General features: G+C 42.1%; 1 pseudogene; it reads right to left on the reverse strand.

The window, feature by feature from the left end:
* Window positions 1-12,917, reverse strand: part of LOC149187722 (uncharacterized) — a 28,315-nt pseudogene extending 15,398 nt beyond the window's left edge.
* Window positions 12,918-18,062: the final 5,145 nt, after the last annotated feature.

An 18,062-nucleotide genomic window follows, 5' to 3' on the forward strand; every position in this document is an offset into this window, starting at 1 on the left:
AGTTTGAGCAGCATTATGATGGATAAAATCATGGACATGGGCAGCATGATGATAATCATGATTAGAGAAGCATGGTACAGTATGCAGTGGTGCAACTTGAAATCCCTCTGATGGTAATCAAAGGAATGACAAATTCAACAACAAAGGTAAGAGGAGAGCTGGGAATCAAGGAAGAGGACAAGCATTCAAGAAGGTTAGAAATTCTAGGATGTATTAAATGCACCTGACCTCAAAAGGAACCTAGTGTCCATCTTGGCAATGGAAGACAGAGGCTACAAGGTAATCTTCAGCAATGGCAAGGTATGTATATGGAAAAATAATGTTAAAGATGCCTTTACACTTGGGTTTAGTGTTGATTCATTATATCAGGTCGATGGAAGTCCGCTAGGTGTCATGTCTTGTGACACAACTCTTTAGTCTGAACTTTGGCATCAGAGGTTTGGCCACTTTCATTACAAAGCTCTACCCGATGTAAGATAGATGGTAACAAGGATGCCCGAATTCCAAGTAGAGAAAGAAGTTGTATGTCCAGGATGTGCCAAAGGAAAGCTCAAAAGGGGACCATTCCCCTCAAGCCAAAGCAAGACCTCCGATATATTAGAATTGGTTTACTCAGGCATACCTGAGGTTGGCATTAAGAGGGAGACTACTACACCACATACTCCTGAGCAGAATGGTGTGGTGGGAAGGAAGAACCACACGATGATGGAAGTTGTCGGGGCCATGCTACATGATAAAAGACTTCCAAAGTTTCTATGGGCTGAAACTACAATCACCGCCGTATATGTACAAAATCGATGCCCTCATCAAGCATTGGGTTCCTGAACTCCTGAAGAAATGTTCACCACCGGTCAAAGGGAAGTCGTGATTACTCATGATGTCACCTTTGACAAAGATATGGCTCTCAACAAGGTAGACAATCTGCTGACTTTGAGTAGCTTTCAAGAAGCCGACACCAGGGAACCGAAAGAAAAGGATGATGAATCAATGCCTAATGTAGAAGAACCCATGGATCCAACTGATCCTCATCCACATGAGCCTTCCTCCTCCAGGAAGAGGCCTTCATGGCTTAGGGGGATAATTGATGATGCTGAAGGACATGCTGCACCCTGAGGAACCTTCCATCAAAGTAAGAAACTTAACAGGTATCAGGAATACCTGACCATCATGAGCACGATCATACAAAATGAACCTTCATAATTCTCAGATGTCATCAAGCATTAACTATGGAAGGATGCTATGACCATAGAATATGAGTCTATTGTGGAGAATGACGTCTGGGAAGTAGTTCCCAGACCCTGGACAAGACAATTGTTACTTCAAAATGGCTTTACAAGATAGGCATGCAGCAAATGGAAGTATGGAAAAGTATAAGGTTCATTTTGTTGCTCGTGGTTTATCTCAGAAGGGAGGTATAGACTATGATATTTGCACCTGTTGCTAGATATACAACCATCCGCTTGATCATAGCCCTTGTGGCTTCACAAGGATGGAACCTACATTAGATGGATGTTAAGACCGCGTTCTTGCATGGTTCTATCAAAGAAGAGGTCTATGTGGAGCAACCTGAAGGATTTGAGATTTATGATTGAAAATCTCATGTATGCAGGTTGAAGAAGGCTTTCTATGGGCTGAAGCAAGCACCCCGAGCATGGTATGAGAGGATCGATAGCTACTTGATGAAGCTGGGATTCACTAGGAGTGAAGCTTATCCTAACCTTTACTTTAAGGTTGAAGATGACAAGCCTCTCATACTGGTGTTGTATGTGGATGACCTCTTTCTAACAGGTGCAAACCCTCTCATTCACAAATGTCAGAGGGAGATGGCTTTTGAATTTGAAATGACGGACCAAGGACTTGAAGTATGGCAGAAGCCAAGGGAAATTTTCCTATCTCAAGGAAAATATGTGGTAAAGATATTGGAAAGATTCGGTATGATGGACTACAAGCCTGTGACTACCTAGAGGATCTTGACTTTTAGAAGTTATACGGTAGTGGTGTCGGACCAGACTTGGGAAATGCCTCTGAGTTTCAAAAAACTCATTCGCATTGATGTTCTTGGTGAACCTCCATCTGAACATATGTTTTACAATTAGCATTGTGAGCTCATATTTGGTTGAGCCTCACTGGATTGATGCCAGGATTCTTCTGAGATGTCTTCAGGACACAATATCTCATGGATTAAGATACACTGCCGGAGATGTGAGACTACTTGGATATACTGATGTTGATTAGGCAGGCAATGTGGTGGACCGTAAGAGCACTTCCGGGTACTGTTTCACCTTCGGATCTGCTTCGATATCCTGGATGAGCAGGAAGCAGAAGTAAAGATTAACTTGCGTGGCCTAGAAGATCTCCTCTTTGGAATTACGTTGTAGGTTCATCTGAACCTCCTCTGAAAGCCGCAACTTTTGGTGGTGGAATGAAGTCAATCCGATGAATGGTTTGCAAGATATCAACTGCCCTAGTTTGAAGCCAGAAACTACCAAAACTGAAGCTGCAACTGCAGAAGTAAAGATTGACTTGTGTGGCCTAGAAGATCTCCTCATCTGAACTGCGTTGTAGGTTCATCTGAACCTCCTCTGGAAGCCGAAACTTTTGGTGGTGGAATGAATTCAATCCGACAGTCGGTTTGTGAGATATGGTCTGCCCTAGTTTGATAATGAAGCCGCTAATGCTGATGCTGCTGATCTAGGGTTTGCTACTGCTGATATGAATCAGATTTATTGTACTATTTCTCTCTGCTGAATTATTGAAGATAAAAGAAGATTTGATGAAAGGGTTCCCCCACACATTGTGGGGTTTGTCCTTGGCTAGCCGCCACATCTTGTGTCTCTTGTCTTGGCTTGTTTTCTGTCAATCATTTAATGTTCTATCTGCACTTTACTTTAGGTACATGTGATTGCTAATCGTTGGAATATAATAAGAAAAATAAGTAAACTGCTATAAGCATAGAACATACCATAACTTAACACATTTTGAATGGTCGCACTAGTTAAAAGTAGACATCCCATAAATCACGATTCTCCTAAATAGTGGAAAAACATAAAAAAAAAATGTCTACGTGCACAACATTTTTTATGGTCCATTCTATGAAGAATTAATTTATACATACACGAATTTCACATGCATTCTAGAAGTTCTATGAATGTAAGGTTATGTTACATAAGTGTATTATGAAATTTAATCATCAACTACCCCAAATTCATTGTATCGTGCTGATATTAATATTGTGTGTCTCTTCATTCGCTAAGAAAATAGTTTCTTCTACCCATCACAATGCATTTGAAAGAGAAAAAAAGCAAAATGGACATAACCCTTTAAATAGCCTAAACATCATATGCACATCTCACTTTAGGTGACATTATCCATTTATGATATGTTCGTATCCATATGTTATTAATTAAAAATAAAATACTAATTAAAATTCCTTTTATATATTTTATTCAATTACACTACTAATGTACTAATATCTTCAATAATTTGTAGATATGCTTAATGTTGACACACTTGCGCAAAAAAGAAAAAATTATTGTGATGTTTTATAAACTCTCCTCCTCAAAACAAATTATAGAAAATTTTAAAAAGAAATTCATACAAAATTGAAGCTAGGGTCCACTCTCCCTTGTGGTAATAAGGAGGTGAATATCTGATTTTGCCACATTTTAAGGTTCAATGGTTGTTATAATTGTTTATGTACCATTGTGTTTATTATATATTCGTTCATGATTGATTTTATCAAAAGCGCTCATGATTATGGAAATCTATCAAATTAAGGCGTTTTTCACAATCAAGAATATGAAAAGAGGGTATTTGTGTAGGGATTATATCCACCCCTTATAAGTCTCTTGTTCGAGTAAAAGCTAGAAGTTGATGGTGAAAGACATAAGATAAAAAAAAATGATGAAAGTTTTGGTAGATCCATTGCATGTATGAATTTGATGCACTCACCTATAATCTTTGATGAGTTGCAAAGTATAATTGGGAAAAACAGTTTGGGGGTTAACCTATTAACATTTTATGTCAATTGATATTACACTCAAACTTCAAACTTGTCATATGAATGGCACTATATGTTAAATATACATGGTTCTACAATGTTTTGACCCTCGACACATGTCCCAAGGGTATCAAAGTTGATTTATGAGAAATTTAATAACCTTCAAATAAATGATATGATATTGTAAGTGACACACCACAAGAGGTACAGATGAAGTTACATTGATGCGGAAATAAGCCTTGTCAAACATTTAATGTAGGAAGATATATTTCATAGGTGATGGTATTGTACTTGACACATAATAAATTGTTGTGTGATTCTCTATATAGTGATTTTAAATTTGGAAGCTTACTAAATTAAAGAAAATGATGTTTTCCAATATGGCAGCCACATTGGGTTATTAACCACGTAGAGTAGTTGTTGCTCCATCCGCAAACTATTACCATTTTTCTTTGTAAATGTTATCTTCTCACTGAAAGCTCAAGTGATTTAGGGTGGTATTGGTTCCACACATAAGGTGATATGAACTTAAATAGGAACTCAACAAATTACAGATATAACAATAGATACAAAGATGCAGTAGAAATAACACTTCATTTCATTAATATCATAATACTGAAATATGCTTACAAACAAAAAGGAAATAAACTATCTCGACTGATGGTAGCTTATCATTGAGAGGAGATGTGGTAGCTACATGCCTCTGAATTGTGTTACAATGAGGCTAAAGGTCCTATTTATTATCGAACAACAAGGGGAAACCCTAACACCGGGAGATGTAATGCCAAGAGTTTGTGGGACCTGTTGGGATTAGTTGGGCATCCAACTTCTCAAGGTCGTAAATTGGTCATATTATCTCTATTTGGTGCATACAATACCTTGTAGGAAAGTTATATTCAAGCAATATATGATTTATGGCAGGCCCCTATCTATGTCTATGGGCTTGCTGCTTACCTAAACAAACACCATTTAGGGGGTCAAAACTGCTCCGAAAGTTTAGGACCTAAAAAATTGCTAAAAATAGTAAATGCTAAAACAAATAAGGAAACATATGAAGCCAACTAGAAGTCTAGGTGGAATAGGCGGATCGCCACCAATATCCACCCAGATCAATCCTCCCCCCTTAGGAAGAAATGGTCCCCATTGCATGCAAAGAATCCATGAGGTGAGGAAATTTCTATTGAACATGGTCCCTGGTGAACCATTGTTCTTGATCTGTGCATCCATGATCTAATCCAGTCTGGCCTATTATGTGCAGTTTGGGTTGAGCTTTGTTCGTGTAAGTTTTTATGCAATGTCGGATTTGTCCAGCAATGGTGGAAAGTATGGCCAAATGCGGTCTACATTAAACACTAGATGAAAACCAAGGAGTGGTGGGATGTTGAGCTCAAAGGAATTGTCACCTACACCCTTGGTGATGATGTATGGCCTATATCAGACCGGGCGAAGCTTGCGTTGGGGTCCATCTAAGTGCTCTTTCTAGAAATGTAACTAAACTTTGTCGTCCACTTGGAACTTGTGCGACACTCGATGTTGATCTTGGTACTACTTGTTCTTAGCATTAGCTCTCTCCAATATATGATGGATCTCCTGGCGGATGTGTTGAATGTGCTCAATGAAGTCATTAGCCCTGTTGGCTTCGAGCTGGACATGAGCCGAAACTGCTTGAGTATCTGTAAATGGTATGGCCACATCAATGGGACATAATGGCTGAAGTCACAGCCCTACTTGAAAGGGGCTATGGCCCATTGAGCATGGAGAGCTATGTTATAGCTATGGTAGACATAGTGGAGGCTTTCATCCCATGTGCGTGGATGTTTCGATTTGTACATGTGCATAATGTGTACGACCATATTGCTAATGACCTTTGTTTGGCCATCAGTTTGGGGTTGGAACGTCATGAACTTAGTAAGTTTGGTATCCAGCATCGACCAGAGACTTGACCAAAATGCACTTAGGAATCTACTGTATCCATATGAGATAATGGATTATGGGATCCCAAAGTGTATCCACACTCGCTCAAAGAAGAGCTTAGCAGTGGCTTCTACTGTGATACTCTTCTTGCAAACCGACATGATGGTCATCCTAGAGAATCTATCAATGACTATGAAAACAAAGTCGGTGTCATACTTAGTAGAAGGAAGGCTCGATGTGTAATCCATGGAGATAGATTTCCAAGGTCAACTACGAGTAGGTAGAGGAGTATATAGGTCATGATTCTTGATGGTTGGTTTGGCAATGTCGCAGGCCGTGTAGGATCTAATGTACTTCCCAACATGCTGAGGAAGTTTCAGCCAATAAAAATACTTCTACAGTACGACCATCATTTTCTCTACATTGAAATGTCCAGTGACCCACCTGTAATGCACCTCCCAAATCATCTTGGCATGCTCTCATGAAGGAAGACAGATGTGCCCCAGGTGGCATAATAGTGCATCCTTAAGGTGAAACTTTGGAACTTGCTTCCCTTCCAAGAGTGTCTAGTATATGCTGCCAAATTCTTGATCTATATGGTAAGGATGCGGCCACCCCAGAGTGTGGTGCCCATAGGAGTCGAGCACAGTGATCAGCACCATGAATGGTGGTCGGCTGAGGTAGTCTGCAACATTAATGGTTTTTCGCTTCTTGTAATTAATGTTCAAATGGAACTATTATAGGTAGGTTGACCATTCATGATGGTGATCGTTCTGCAACTTCCCTTGTGTCTATATGAATTGCAGGGGTCGATGGTCTATGTGGATAACCATTTCATTCCCCATAATGTAATGCTTACATTGATGACAAGCCTGCATAATGGAATAAATTTCTTTTTTGTAAGTGGGATACTTTCAAACTTTGTTTGAATGTGTCTCATTGTGGTAAACCACTGGATGCCCTCGCTGAGTAGGAACTTCACCAATAGCATAGTTGGAGGCATCTCAATCTCAAATGGTTGTTGCAGGTCTGGTAATGTGAGCATTGGTGTGGACTAGAGGTGATTCTTCAACTCGAAAAATGCCTTCTCTTGGGTCTCAGACCAAAAAAAATTTCTTTTGATCTGCCCTTAGTGACTTGACTTAAAGGCCAAGTGATATGAGAGAAACCCAACACAAACATGCGATGGAAATTGGAAAGATCCATAAAGCTATGGAGCTTTGTTAGAGAGGTTGGGCTTGGCCAACCCCAAATGACTTGTATCTTCGTTGTGTCCACATGCAAACCTTGCTCATTAATGGTGTACCGGAAATATTGAACCTGGGCCATGCTGAAAGTGCATTTTTCCAAATTTACACACAACTTGTGTTGTCACAGGGTTTGAAGGACCTGTCGAATATGGTGGAGGTTCTCTTCCCAACTCTAGTTGAAGATCAATATGTCATCTAAATACACCACCACAAATGAATTGGTGCAGGCTCACAAGATGTCGTACAACAATCTCATGAAGGTTGCAGGGGCATTCGTCAACTCAAAAGGCATGACCAACCATTCGAAAAGGCCCTCCTTTGATTTGAAGGCAGTCTTCCACACATTAGAGGGTTCGATAGGCACCTAGTGATAACCAACCTTCAAGTCAATCTTGCTAAAATATTTGGCCACCTTGAGCTCATCCATAATGTCATCAATCCGTGGGATTGGGTACCTGTTCCAGATAGTGATCTTGTTTAGTGCCCGACAGTCAATACAGAGTCTCCAGGCCCCATCCTTCTTATGTACAAATACGGTCAGGCTCCCACATGGTCATGAGCTTGGCTGGATGTTCCCTTTCTACAACAACTCCTAAATATATCTCTTGATCTCATCATTCTCTAGAACAGAGTGTCGATAGATCAGTCCATTGTGTAGTGGCACGATCAGGGTCAGATCAATGGAGTGCTTGACCTGACAGTGAAGAAGTACCCCTGTAGGTGAGGTAAAATTGTCCTTGTACTCCTCCATGACCTTTTCCATCTATTGTTGTTGTGTGGAGGAGCCCTATCTGGAAATCATGGTCACAAACTTCTTCTTTCGTTGAGGGAAAATCATAACGAAAGAAAATTTCCTAGTCTGGGAAATGATCTTACTACATTTCTTTGTAGTGATGAAAGAGATGGCGGTATGCAAGGCTACCTCTAGTATCGTGTACAACTTATTTCCTAAAGAAATAATCATAGAGCGAGGTCTAGACTCATATACAACATGTCACTTCCACAGGTACGGTTTTCCTAATAATACATCACAGAATTTAAGAGGAGTAGCATCACACAGTACCTCATACATGAAGGGCTTGTTGTTGTAGAGAAGGTAGCATTTTTGGCTAACGAACAAGATCTCCCCATGGACAATGATACCTTCCCTACAATGAACTATAACAGAGAACCATTTACCCACATCTGTGAGTGGAAGAGGTGTTCCCCCTCCAATGGATCTTCAGGCTCATTCTTCTATATCTTGGTGGTGTCCACTATGGCACTAGGCTCAAGTTCTAACTCAGAGTTGAAGCATGCATCTGAATCAGAAGCCTTCAGCTTAACCACTAGCGTTTGCTTGGCCTGACACTCACTTGTGTTGTGAGTGGAGCACTTATGGAACTCACACCATTTTCCTATGTCCTTCTTTGACTTTGAGGTGTTGCTCTTTGCTAGCAGCTTCAGCAGGTTGTCCTAGGTCACCTTGGGTTGGCTTTGACCTTTGCTCTGTGGTTTGGGGGTGCCTATTCCTTGCTTCGAATTTTGCAGATCCAAATTCTCACTTATTTTGTTTAAACTTATGCCCAGTCTTGACAATGTGTAAGTATAACATGTCAAGTGAGTAGATGTATAAGAAATACATCTCTTCCTACATGTACTTGTTTAGAAAATCATAGTACTTGAGTACCAAATGCCACGTAGAGTCCTTGATACCTAAGTTTGTGCGGAGGGTGTGGAAAAAATTTGAGAACTCTAGCACATCTTGGTCCCTTCCCTATCGTAGCGTGGTCCACTTTATGTATTTATCTTCATAGCTCCAGATAGGGTAATATTGTTCCTTTATGGTGTCTTGAAAAGAATCCAAGTGTGGCTAAAAACAGTGAGGATTCCCTCTCATCCTTTTGTTCATAGTAGGTTTCCTACCAGTACTTGACCTGTGGGGTGAATTTGAGAAGTGAAAAAGTAATCTCTTCCTAATTAGAAAAGTCATGAACTAAAAAATATCCTTCCAACAAATTCAATCATTTATCTATGGCATCTACATCTATATATCCCTCAAATATGCGAATATCAAAGTTAACTTATACCTTAAAATGAGTGGCACCTCCAAAGTGGCTACTTGATGGCTTGTTGGGGCCTGACTCAGGTTCGGAGGTGATTTAGCCAAACAAAACTTGGTAGTAATGGCCCTTTTGGCAACATTTCATGGAGCATGGACTGAGGTCTCACCCAAAGTAGTATAGGAGGGTGTTAGAAGTAGGTTTCTACACCCTAGAGATGTATGATGATTTTCGGTGGTCTACAGTTTGACCTTGCGTGCACGTTGCTACGCACACCTATCAATACCTCGAAGCCTGTGATGTTGCCTTTGCGAAGCCCTACTTGGGGTTCAATCTGCATTGTTACCCAATCCATTGCTATTAACCTGATATTAGTTGATCACTTAGCTTATCTACATGTCTTTAGTTATACTTAACAATGTTCCTTCATACGAGTGCGTGCAATAAATAAAACAGTATAATCGTAAAAGATATCAACCATATAATAAATCAAAATAGATACACAAGATTTGGAATCAAACTTCTCTTTATTATTCTTCTTCCTTGGTTACAGACTTGACTCCACCCAATGCACTCAGCTACAAGGGTCCGCGCACTCCGCTGCAAACTCTACTAGGCCTCTGTGCACTAATTTGCAGAGCCTCTTCCTACTACTATGACCCAAGACGATTACATTCTTGCTCTATGCTTTGCTATCGTATTCTATCCATTACATTCTATCTTGTTCCTTTTATCTACCTCACTCTATTTATACAATTCCATGGTCCATGGATGATGGGTAGGCCGACACTACATTTAAAACTTAGGGGGGAAAACCCTATGACTCTAACATACACTTTGCACTCCACAACTGTAATTCGCGGAGTCATTTCAACAATAATACTCAAAACTTGGGCTTTGAGCCCCAAAACATGTTGTGGGGGGATTCCATGCCCAACAGGCCCCCAACACAAACATCATGACTTACCCTCAAGTCACTCTGTCAGCGCAACAATCTTGGCACGGAGTCCATCCAACTGGTCCCGAATGGTCTGAATGTCGACAACACACTGAGTTGCTGCTTGTTGTACCTGCTTCATTCGTTCTTCTGAGACCTCTGTTTCTGCCGTGCTGCACTACATTCGTGCATGCATCCCCAGAGTCTACGCGAGCTTTCCTACAATATCTTCTATGATTGTGAAGGCTTCATCGATCCATGGCTAGATGCATGCTTTGAGAACAACTTCATTATGGCGGGCCACATCCACCTACTCTTTTAACACCTTGGCTTGCTAGATCCTTGCAAGCCGCTGAGGACTATTGTCTGCGCAATCCCTCTGATGTTGTCATACTACTACTGAAGTTCGCATGCCTCTGTCTCCAGTCGCTACAAAGTCGTGAAGACCTTCTGTAAAGTCGTGAGGACCTCCAGTGCTTGTTCCAACATATTTGGACAGTTGTGCACTTCACCTCCAATATCTTCCAACCCTGCTATAATAGTGCCGATGCGCTGTTCTCTAATTTCTAGGGGGGTGGAAGGCTGCTTCTTCAACCGCAACTTAGCAATCTAGAGATTTAGCTCCACCTGCACTCTTGTTATTTCCTCATGCGTGTTATGGACTCCATTTGCCAAATAGTGGATCCGTACTTCTGTTGGTAGGTCCGCTACAATGGACAACTCTAGGATGCATCGGTAAGCATCATCAACTGTCTGTACCAATTGTCGGTTCTACGACACCAACTCGTTGCACTACAAGCTAAGTTTTTCTATATTAATCTTCTGCTCACTCAGAACCTAGACTGCGAGGCTCTCTTTGGCATGGAGTTCTGTTGTTATTCCATCCTACAACTGATAATGTGTGTCGCAGGGAAGGGAAATCAAGCTAAGGCCAATGCCTTTCATTTTATTAAGCATCACCCGATCCATTGTTCTCTCTGAGACTAGTTCTCCCTCTGGCAAGGTTATCCTATTGGCCATATTTGCGCAGAGTATCTATTCTGCTGCTGACGTGCGTACTGTGATATGGGTAGGCAAGGTTCCTTCCTGCGGGGGTTGCACCTATAACTCCTGCAGCTGCGCCCTGAGGGCCCCCAACACACTCTGGTGCTCCTTCATAAACTCTTGGAGTGCTTCACCTATGACATCACGAATAATTTTGTCGATGTCGTGGAGATCATCTTTAGTTAGGGTGATTAGGTCAATGGCGAGGTTCGAGGCCTTGACCTTCTTCCTTGGACCCGATCTCTCTGCGATGTGCAACTGTTTAAGCTGTGTGGGTAGGGTTCCTGGGTCTGCTCTCCCTCCCACTATTTCTATTTCCTCTGCCTCCTACCTTGAGGACATTGCTTGGCCCTCATCTCACTATGCTTTTGCTGCCTCTGCTGCCTGTGTTATTACTGCTTCTGCTTGACGGATTTTTGTGTCACTCCACGCACTGCCTTTTCCTTCGCTGTTGTTTCCTGCCGCCTTTTCTCAGTCAATTGTGTGATGCGCAACTTGGAATCAACCTTCCTTTTCTACACTAATGTCTTCTCCAACTCCACCAAATCCAACACGCACCATTCTAGAGGCCATGTTTCCAACATTACAAAGATCGCATCATCAGTGGCTACAAATGGTAGCTTTGTCCATTACTGTGTCGAATCATTTTGCGCCCTGATGTATAAGTTGTGCATATCAGCCTTGAAGTCTACAAAACTCTGCAAACTTTTATTCGTCGTGGGGGATAGGCGCGGCCTCCTGTTGATCCACATTCGGATACTCACCTCCATGAGAACCCAAAAAAAATTTGTGCTGCGAATTCGTTTCATGTCCTTGGTGGTCTAGAGCAAAGCGTACTTCGCGGACTCTCGTAAGTCTCAGTCAATGTTCGGCAATTGACTATCCTCTCGTAGTTCTCCTGCTACCAGCAAGATGGATAAGAGCAACCACGCATAGTGGAAGGTCTTACCCTGCGCCTGGGCTTCACGACAATTTATCAAAAACTCATCGCAAAGGAACTTGGCCCAATTGAATTGGACCCCCTCTGCGCACTACTCGGCCAACACGACCACCGGCGCTAGTACCTCATCGGCGTGGCATTTTCTCATTACTTTACCAGACAGGATTTGAGTTGCTACGCGCACCCACTTATCCTTGATACTGGTGATAGCGTAACCCCTCTTTTTGTTTTCCAATTTATACTTGGCCTTCATTACTTTTCCGAGTGCCAAATTACTGCCTTTCCCAGCTATTGTTGCGGGATCCTTTCCTTTACAGGGAAGCTGAGAAATTCGGTGGATGAGGTTGGTCGTGATGGGAATAGGCTCGTCCAGCCATAGGTACCCATCATGCACCAGGCAAAGTAGTTGCCTGATGATGAAAATTGTGATGGGCGCACGGTGGAAATGTGGTATCCATAAAATATGCAACAACCCAACCTTTTCCACACCACGCAGCCATTTTCGCGGCTCTAATGTGATCACCTGCCCCTCCATATTTTGTTTCATCAGGTTCGTCGTTTGTAAGTGTGGGAACTTTTCACTATCCGCGAGGTCCGAGTCTTCAAATTTCATGTTGGGCATGCGTCCTAGAGGCAGACCCTCAAAGGTAATTCCATCAGGGATGAGCGGCATCTGGAGTGCACTCTTCATTGCATCCAGATCATTTGGTACTTTGGCTTTCCCTTTCCGTAGAGGGACATACTCGGGAAATTTCACTGAAGGGTGCATTGGTTGGACATCTTCCTCCATGTATTCTTCTTCCTCTACTACAACAATCAAAGCCTGCAAGTCCTCTTCCTCTTCATCTGTTTCAATGGTGACTGCCTTGCATTTTCTTCCATTGATAACTTACTGTTCCGCGGATTCCTCGGGGACATGCGTACTGGTCCCATTGCCTGCTTATCTTTCTTTGGCCTTGGTGTTCATAGTGATTTGGGGATTTCTGGTACCACTCCGGTGCCTTCTGGAATATCCTCCACTACTGGGGTCTGCGCAGCCTCGCCGGTGGTGCCTTCCTCAATTCCCAACCCATCCTTAGTGGTTATCATTATTTCTGCACTGTATGTGATCTTTTGTGAACTTAAAGGCTCTATTCTCGCTCAGCTCTCAACACTTTGTGCTTTGTTCAACCGCTCAACTCCTAATTGACCAAGTGTTGTCTGTTGGCTAGCCCTTATAGTTTTATAGCACCTTTTGAATTTGAGTTCGACCATTCCCCCCAATTTCGGGCCATTACTGTTTTCTTGGCGGTAGATTTTCTGAAATCTTGCCCATAATTCTTGTCTTAAATGCCCGCCGCCCAGTCCATTTTGACTCAAATCAGACATCCCATCATGAACAATGACACCAATGGTCACTTCCCAGCCCACCCGCGCAGTAGCACATCCCTCCATGCGTGGGCGCGAACCTTGTGACAAGCTATTCATGCACGCACCTCTCAGACCGCGCAGCTTCCAAGCATAATATTTTCTAGTCCCACGCTCCCTTTCAAATTCTTGGAGTGCTAAGACTATCCTTCCTATGGCTAGTCATGTGGTCACACCACTTGTGCGGGGCTCCATCCCATCCTCTAGCGTGGTTCTCAAAAAATCCTTATCTGCCATTGTGGTGATCGGTACCACATGCTCTATTATTTGCAATGCGCTACCCTAGTTACTATATTTGGCAATATGCAGTGCCAACAATAGAAATAGACTAACCAATTCTTGGTGATAGTCCTCCAATTTGTCAGTATGATTGTATGCACCTTACCTTTCCATCCTTGGTTTATCGACAAGAAATGCTTCCTTTATTTCATTTTCCATCTTCTTGATCTCTGTGTCCATTAAAGCGCTTTTCTACCTTAGCCGTACCCAACGTTTTTCAAGTTTGCGAAGCCTAAAGTTTCCTTGTCGAATTTATTCCTAAAGTCTTACATGTTTTTCTTCGCGTAGATGTGTGATTTCTTCGTTCAGGTCTATGTGAATCATTGTATCTATGGGTGTTATTATGTGTAGATTTGGCTTTCATGCTCCTCAGAAATTACAACACCTGCTTTATACTTCTGCTTCGAAATATGTTTCGTGGTCAGAGTTTTGGACATAGCCTTATAGACCCATTGAACTGTTGGTACGCGTCGGTCCCAGTCAGTGTGCTTCTCATGGTGGACCCTGTTCAGTACTTCATACACTTTGTCAAAGGCTTTTTCGTGGATAATCTTTGGTGCGCTTCGACTTTCCTGCTTCTGTGTGTTGTTCCTACTTTCTATCGTGAGAGCAGCGTGCATTTGTGCAGGCTGTGTACCACACATCTGTATCCATCTAGAAAGGTGGGCATGTAAGCTATTTCGCCCATCATAACCGGCTTTCATCCATAGCTAGGGTTTTCCAAATCATAGGTGCATCATCCTTCTACAGTCGCGCCAATCCTTAAAACTTCTTTGATGTGTACCCCACCATCTTGCAGGCGTAGCACACAACGCACATTTCAGAGCATCAAATCGTTGTTGTTCTGGTACTTCACTTTCAAATTTATCCAGGAATTCATCCACCGATGTCAACCCGTCATACATAGGCAGATCCCTTGCCTATGTTGCTACACAGCATAGTGACCTTATCATCATGTTGCAATTGAGCATGGTTACCTCGTGTAACTAGCTCTGCCATCGTTCTACTTCTTCATCTGAATCCAAAGTGCAGGAGCTATCACACTCCCACGAAATCCTACCATCTGCTGTTGGATTCACTCAATCCTGCTCTCATGTAGTTATCTTGTAGATACAGTCAAGATCATTATCACCATCATCGTCGCACACCGGTTCTGTGTAGTGTGCTCCTTCCGCAGCATCTAAAGATACCACTACGCACAGTGACTTGTTCTCAAATATCATTTTGCGCTTCATTAGATTTATTACTCCATTCATATGAATAGCCCAATCTATTCCCAATAGCGCAAGATAGGGATTATTGTCATCGATAATATCTATCACTTCGAAATCTACAAGCGCGCCCGCACCTTCGATGTCTACCATTATTCCCTGCAATCTTCCCATCGGTAGGATCTTTTGCTGATTCACTATTGTTGATTGAATAGGAGACCATTGTAATGCGGGCTTACACATGCAATCCCATATTTGCTTTGGTAGAATGTTCGTGTCTGATCCTAAATCCAAAATCACTTGATCCATTTCATACTCCCCGATTTGCATAGTCAACCTCATCTCTCTTCCCATTCACTTTATGTGCTTCCCAAGCTTTCGGACTACGTGTAGTTCTCCTGGTCCAGTGCACCTAGTGATGAGTTCATGTAGTCCCTTCACAGCCTTGCTATCACACAACAGTTTCATGCATGTCTCTAGAAAGGTAGTGAGCATTCAAGGATCCATACCTGGCTCTAGTTCATCCTTACTACTTGAAGTGGAGGCCTTCGTGAAGCTCTTTTTAGCTTCCATGAATGTCTCCTTCACGTGCTCCAAATCAAATTCAGGTTCCTTTGTAGGATCCTTACGAACCCAAGCACTTTCTTCTGGCTACTTACCTTTGTCATCTCCAATTTTGATACCACTTTGAAGCACTATGTTTACATTCGGGTCCTCCTCGTGCAACTCAGACCTCATCATTTGTAGATTCCGAGTTGGCAGCTGGAGTATTCCTTTATTGCGCAACCTTGCTATCAATGTGGGGTAGTCCTCCATCTCATGGTCAAACTGAGTACAATATAAACATGATGCTCTTGTTGGATTTGTACAGTCGCGGGCATAATGTCCTGGCCCTCCACAATTGTAACAATTCAACTGTCCACAAACAACTCCTTGGTCCCATTCCACCTCGACCTCGTCCGTGCCCATGAAATACTATGCGCACCATCCCTGTATTTGGATTGAGTGCTCGTGTTTCGATCTGCACTCTATAGGCAGGAGTCTAGTCCATCATCAACTCGTAACTTCTATAGGAGCACTCATCATGGCCCATCAACCTATAGAAATTACAGAACAATTGTTGTGAAGTTTGCGTATACTTCTGTAATAGATGACAATTATCCGTAGCATGCTTCCCGCCTATCTGAAAAATCGCGCACCATAATGCAGGTGTCGCACTCGGTCTTGCTTGTGCCTCTGGTCTTAATGACATCAACCCTCCTCCTCCCAAGTAGTTCGCGAAGACTGGACAATGGTCCTTGTCATGCCCCTAGCATTTGGATTTTATGCACCACACCTCCTCACGTACCTCTGGGCCAGTTGTCCTATCATGTTTTAAACTCTGCATTTCCAGACATAGATTTTGCAGTTGTGCGTGGATCTGTTATACTCCCAGGCTCGGATCTTGCATTGTGGTCTCTTATAGCCTCATTGTTATTTCCAAGGCTTCGGCCTGAATATATAGCTTCTACTGTGACAGTGCGGTCCTTAGATGCAGCATTAGTGATGCCACAAACCATGTGCGGTGTTGTCCATCTGTCAAAGTCATGTTGGCTTCGCGAATCATATTCTTTAGTCTCTGATTCAGCTCCCAAGGAGTCTTTCCTGGAAGCATCGCAATTTCCATAAACCCGATAATCGACTATGTTTCTGATTTTGGCCTGCTAAATTCCCTATTCAGCGTGGTCTAGATATATGTGATCCCCGCATTTGGATGGTCATTAGAATGCTTAATGTACCATGTCAATGCATGATCTTGCAACGCGCTTACCAGTGTTTCCTTCTTTATATTGTCATCCACGACTCCTTGTGCTTCCCATACAACCTTTACCATGAATCAAAATTGGTTCGGATCTTCGTTCCCTACTCCCCTGAATATCGACAATTTTATTTCACTCGCCATACTAAACTGTGGTGGTGGTGGAGGTGGTGTGGGCAAAGTTTAAGGTGAAGATGGTGAAACCAGTGGTGGTGTAGGTGGAGGTGGTATGCGCGGAATTTGTTGTCTTATCAGACTGATCGCGCTCCTTGAAGAAACTCTCGCAAGCTCATCCTTGCTCTCCCACAGAGGTGAAACCAAGGGATTAGTCTGCAATTCTTCACTACTTCCATTTCTATAGATCCTCCCACTTCGCGTTGCCCCAAACATCAATTTATTCGCATAACCTGCTCTTCACATAGTAGCATTTTAATCCAAGTGTTCAAAGATTTAATGTACTTACCTCACGATCCTTTGAGGAAGCGTCAGTCTGCCTTGCTATAACTAACTGTCATGTCTACCATGAACTTGGTGATAAATCCTCCTATAACTTGATTGAGCCAATGGTCCACAACACGCACAATATTATCTTCGAAGACTTCTAGTCTGTGTACCAATTCTGGAGTCCACACAATTGGCTTGTTGAGCCTACACCTTCCCTGACTATCTACTAGCTTCGCAATCCACTCATACAACTCAGAGGGGAAGGACACAAAGAACATTTTGTGGATTTCCATATATAAGTAGTGCTCCAACCACTATTCCTTTGATACTCGCAGATTCCAATTTTCCTGCACTCTGAACTCATGAATTTTTTGTCCAGCCAATTTTCAATTTTCTTCTTGGTCGGATTTCAATGACACGACATCAGACATCCCTTATGTAGATCCCAGTCCTAGTAATGGAACCATTTGTTGGCTTGTTGGGGCCTGACCTGTTTCGAGCCAACCAGTGTGGTTCATGAAGAGGACCAGATGAAGAGGCAGACCATGGAAATAACTTAAATAGAGAGCAATGTAGAGACCAAAACTTGAGATAACGACTATTTTTGAAAAATAATATTTAAATTGTGATATTAACAAATATTATTAAGTAATGACTATATTAAACATCTAGTTTTTTATACATAATATTTAAATTAATTTATTAAAATCAAATATTATTAAAAATTATATTAATGGGAAATAATCGAAAAAAATAACTAACAAGAATAAAAAAGGCAAAGTCAATAATATTTAAA

This window comes from Pinus tabuliformis, chromosome 3_1, assembly GCF_031772625.1.
Source record: "Pinus tabuliformis cultivar Carrire ecotype Pingquan chromosome 3_1, CPIR1, whole genome shotgun sequence".
Lineage (NCBI taxonomy): Eukaryota > Viridiplantae > Streptophyta > Pinopsida > Pinales > Pinaceae > Pinus > Pinus tabuliformis.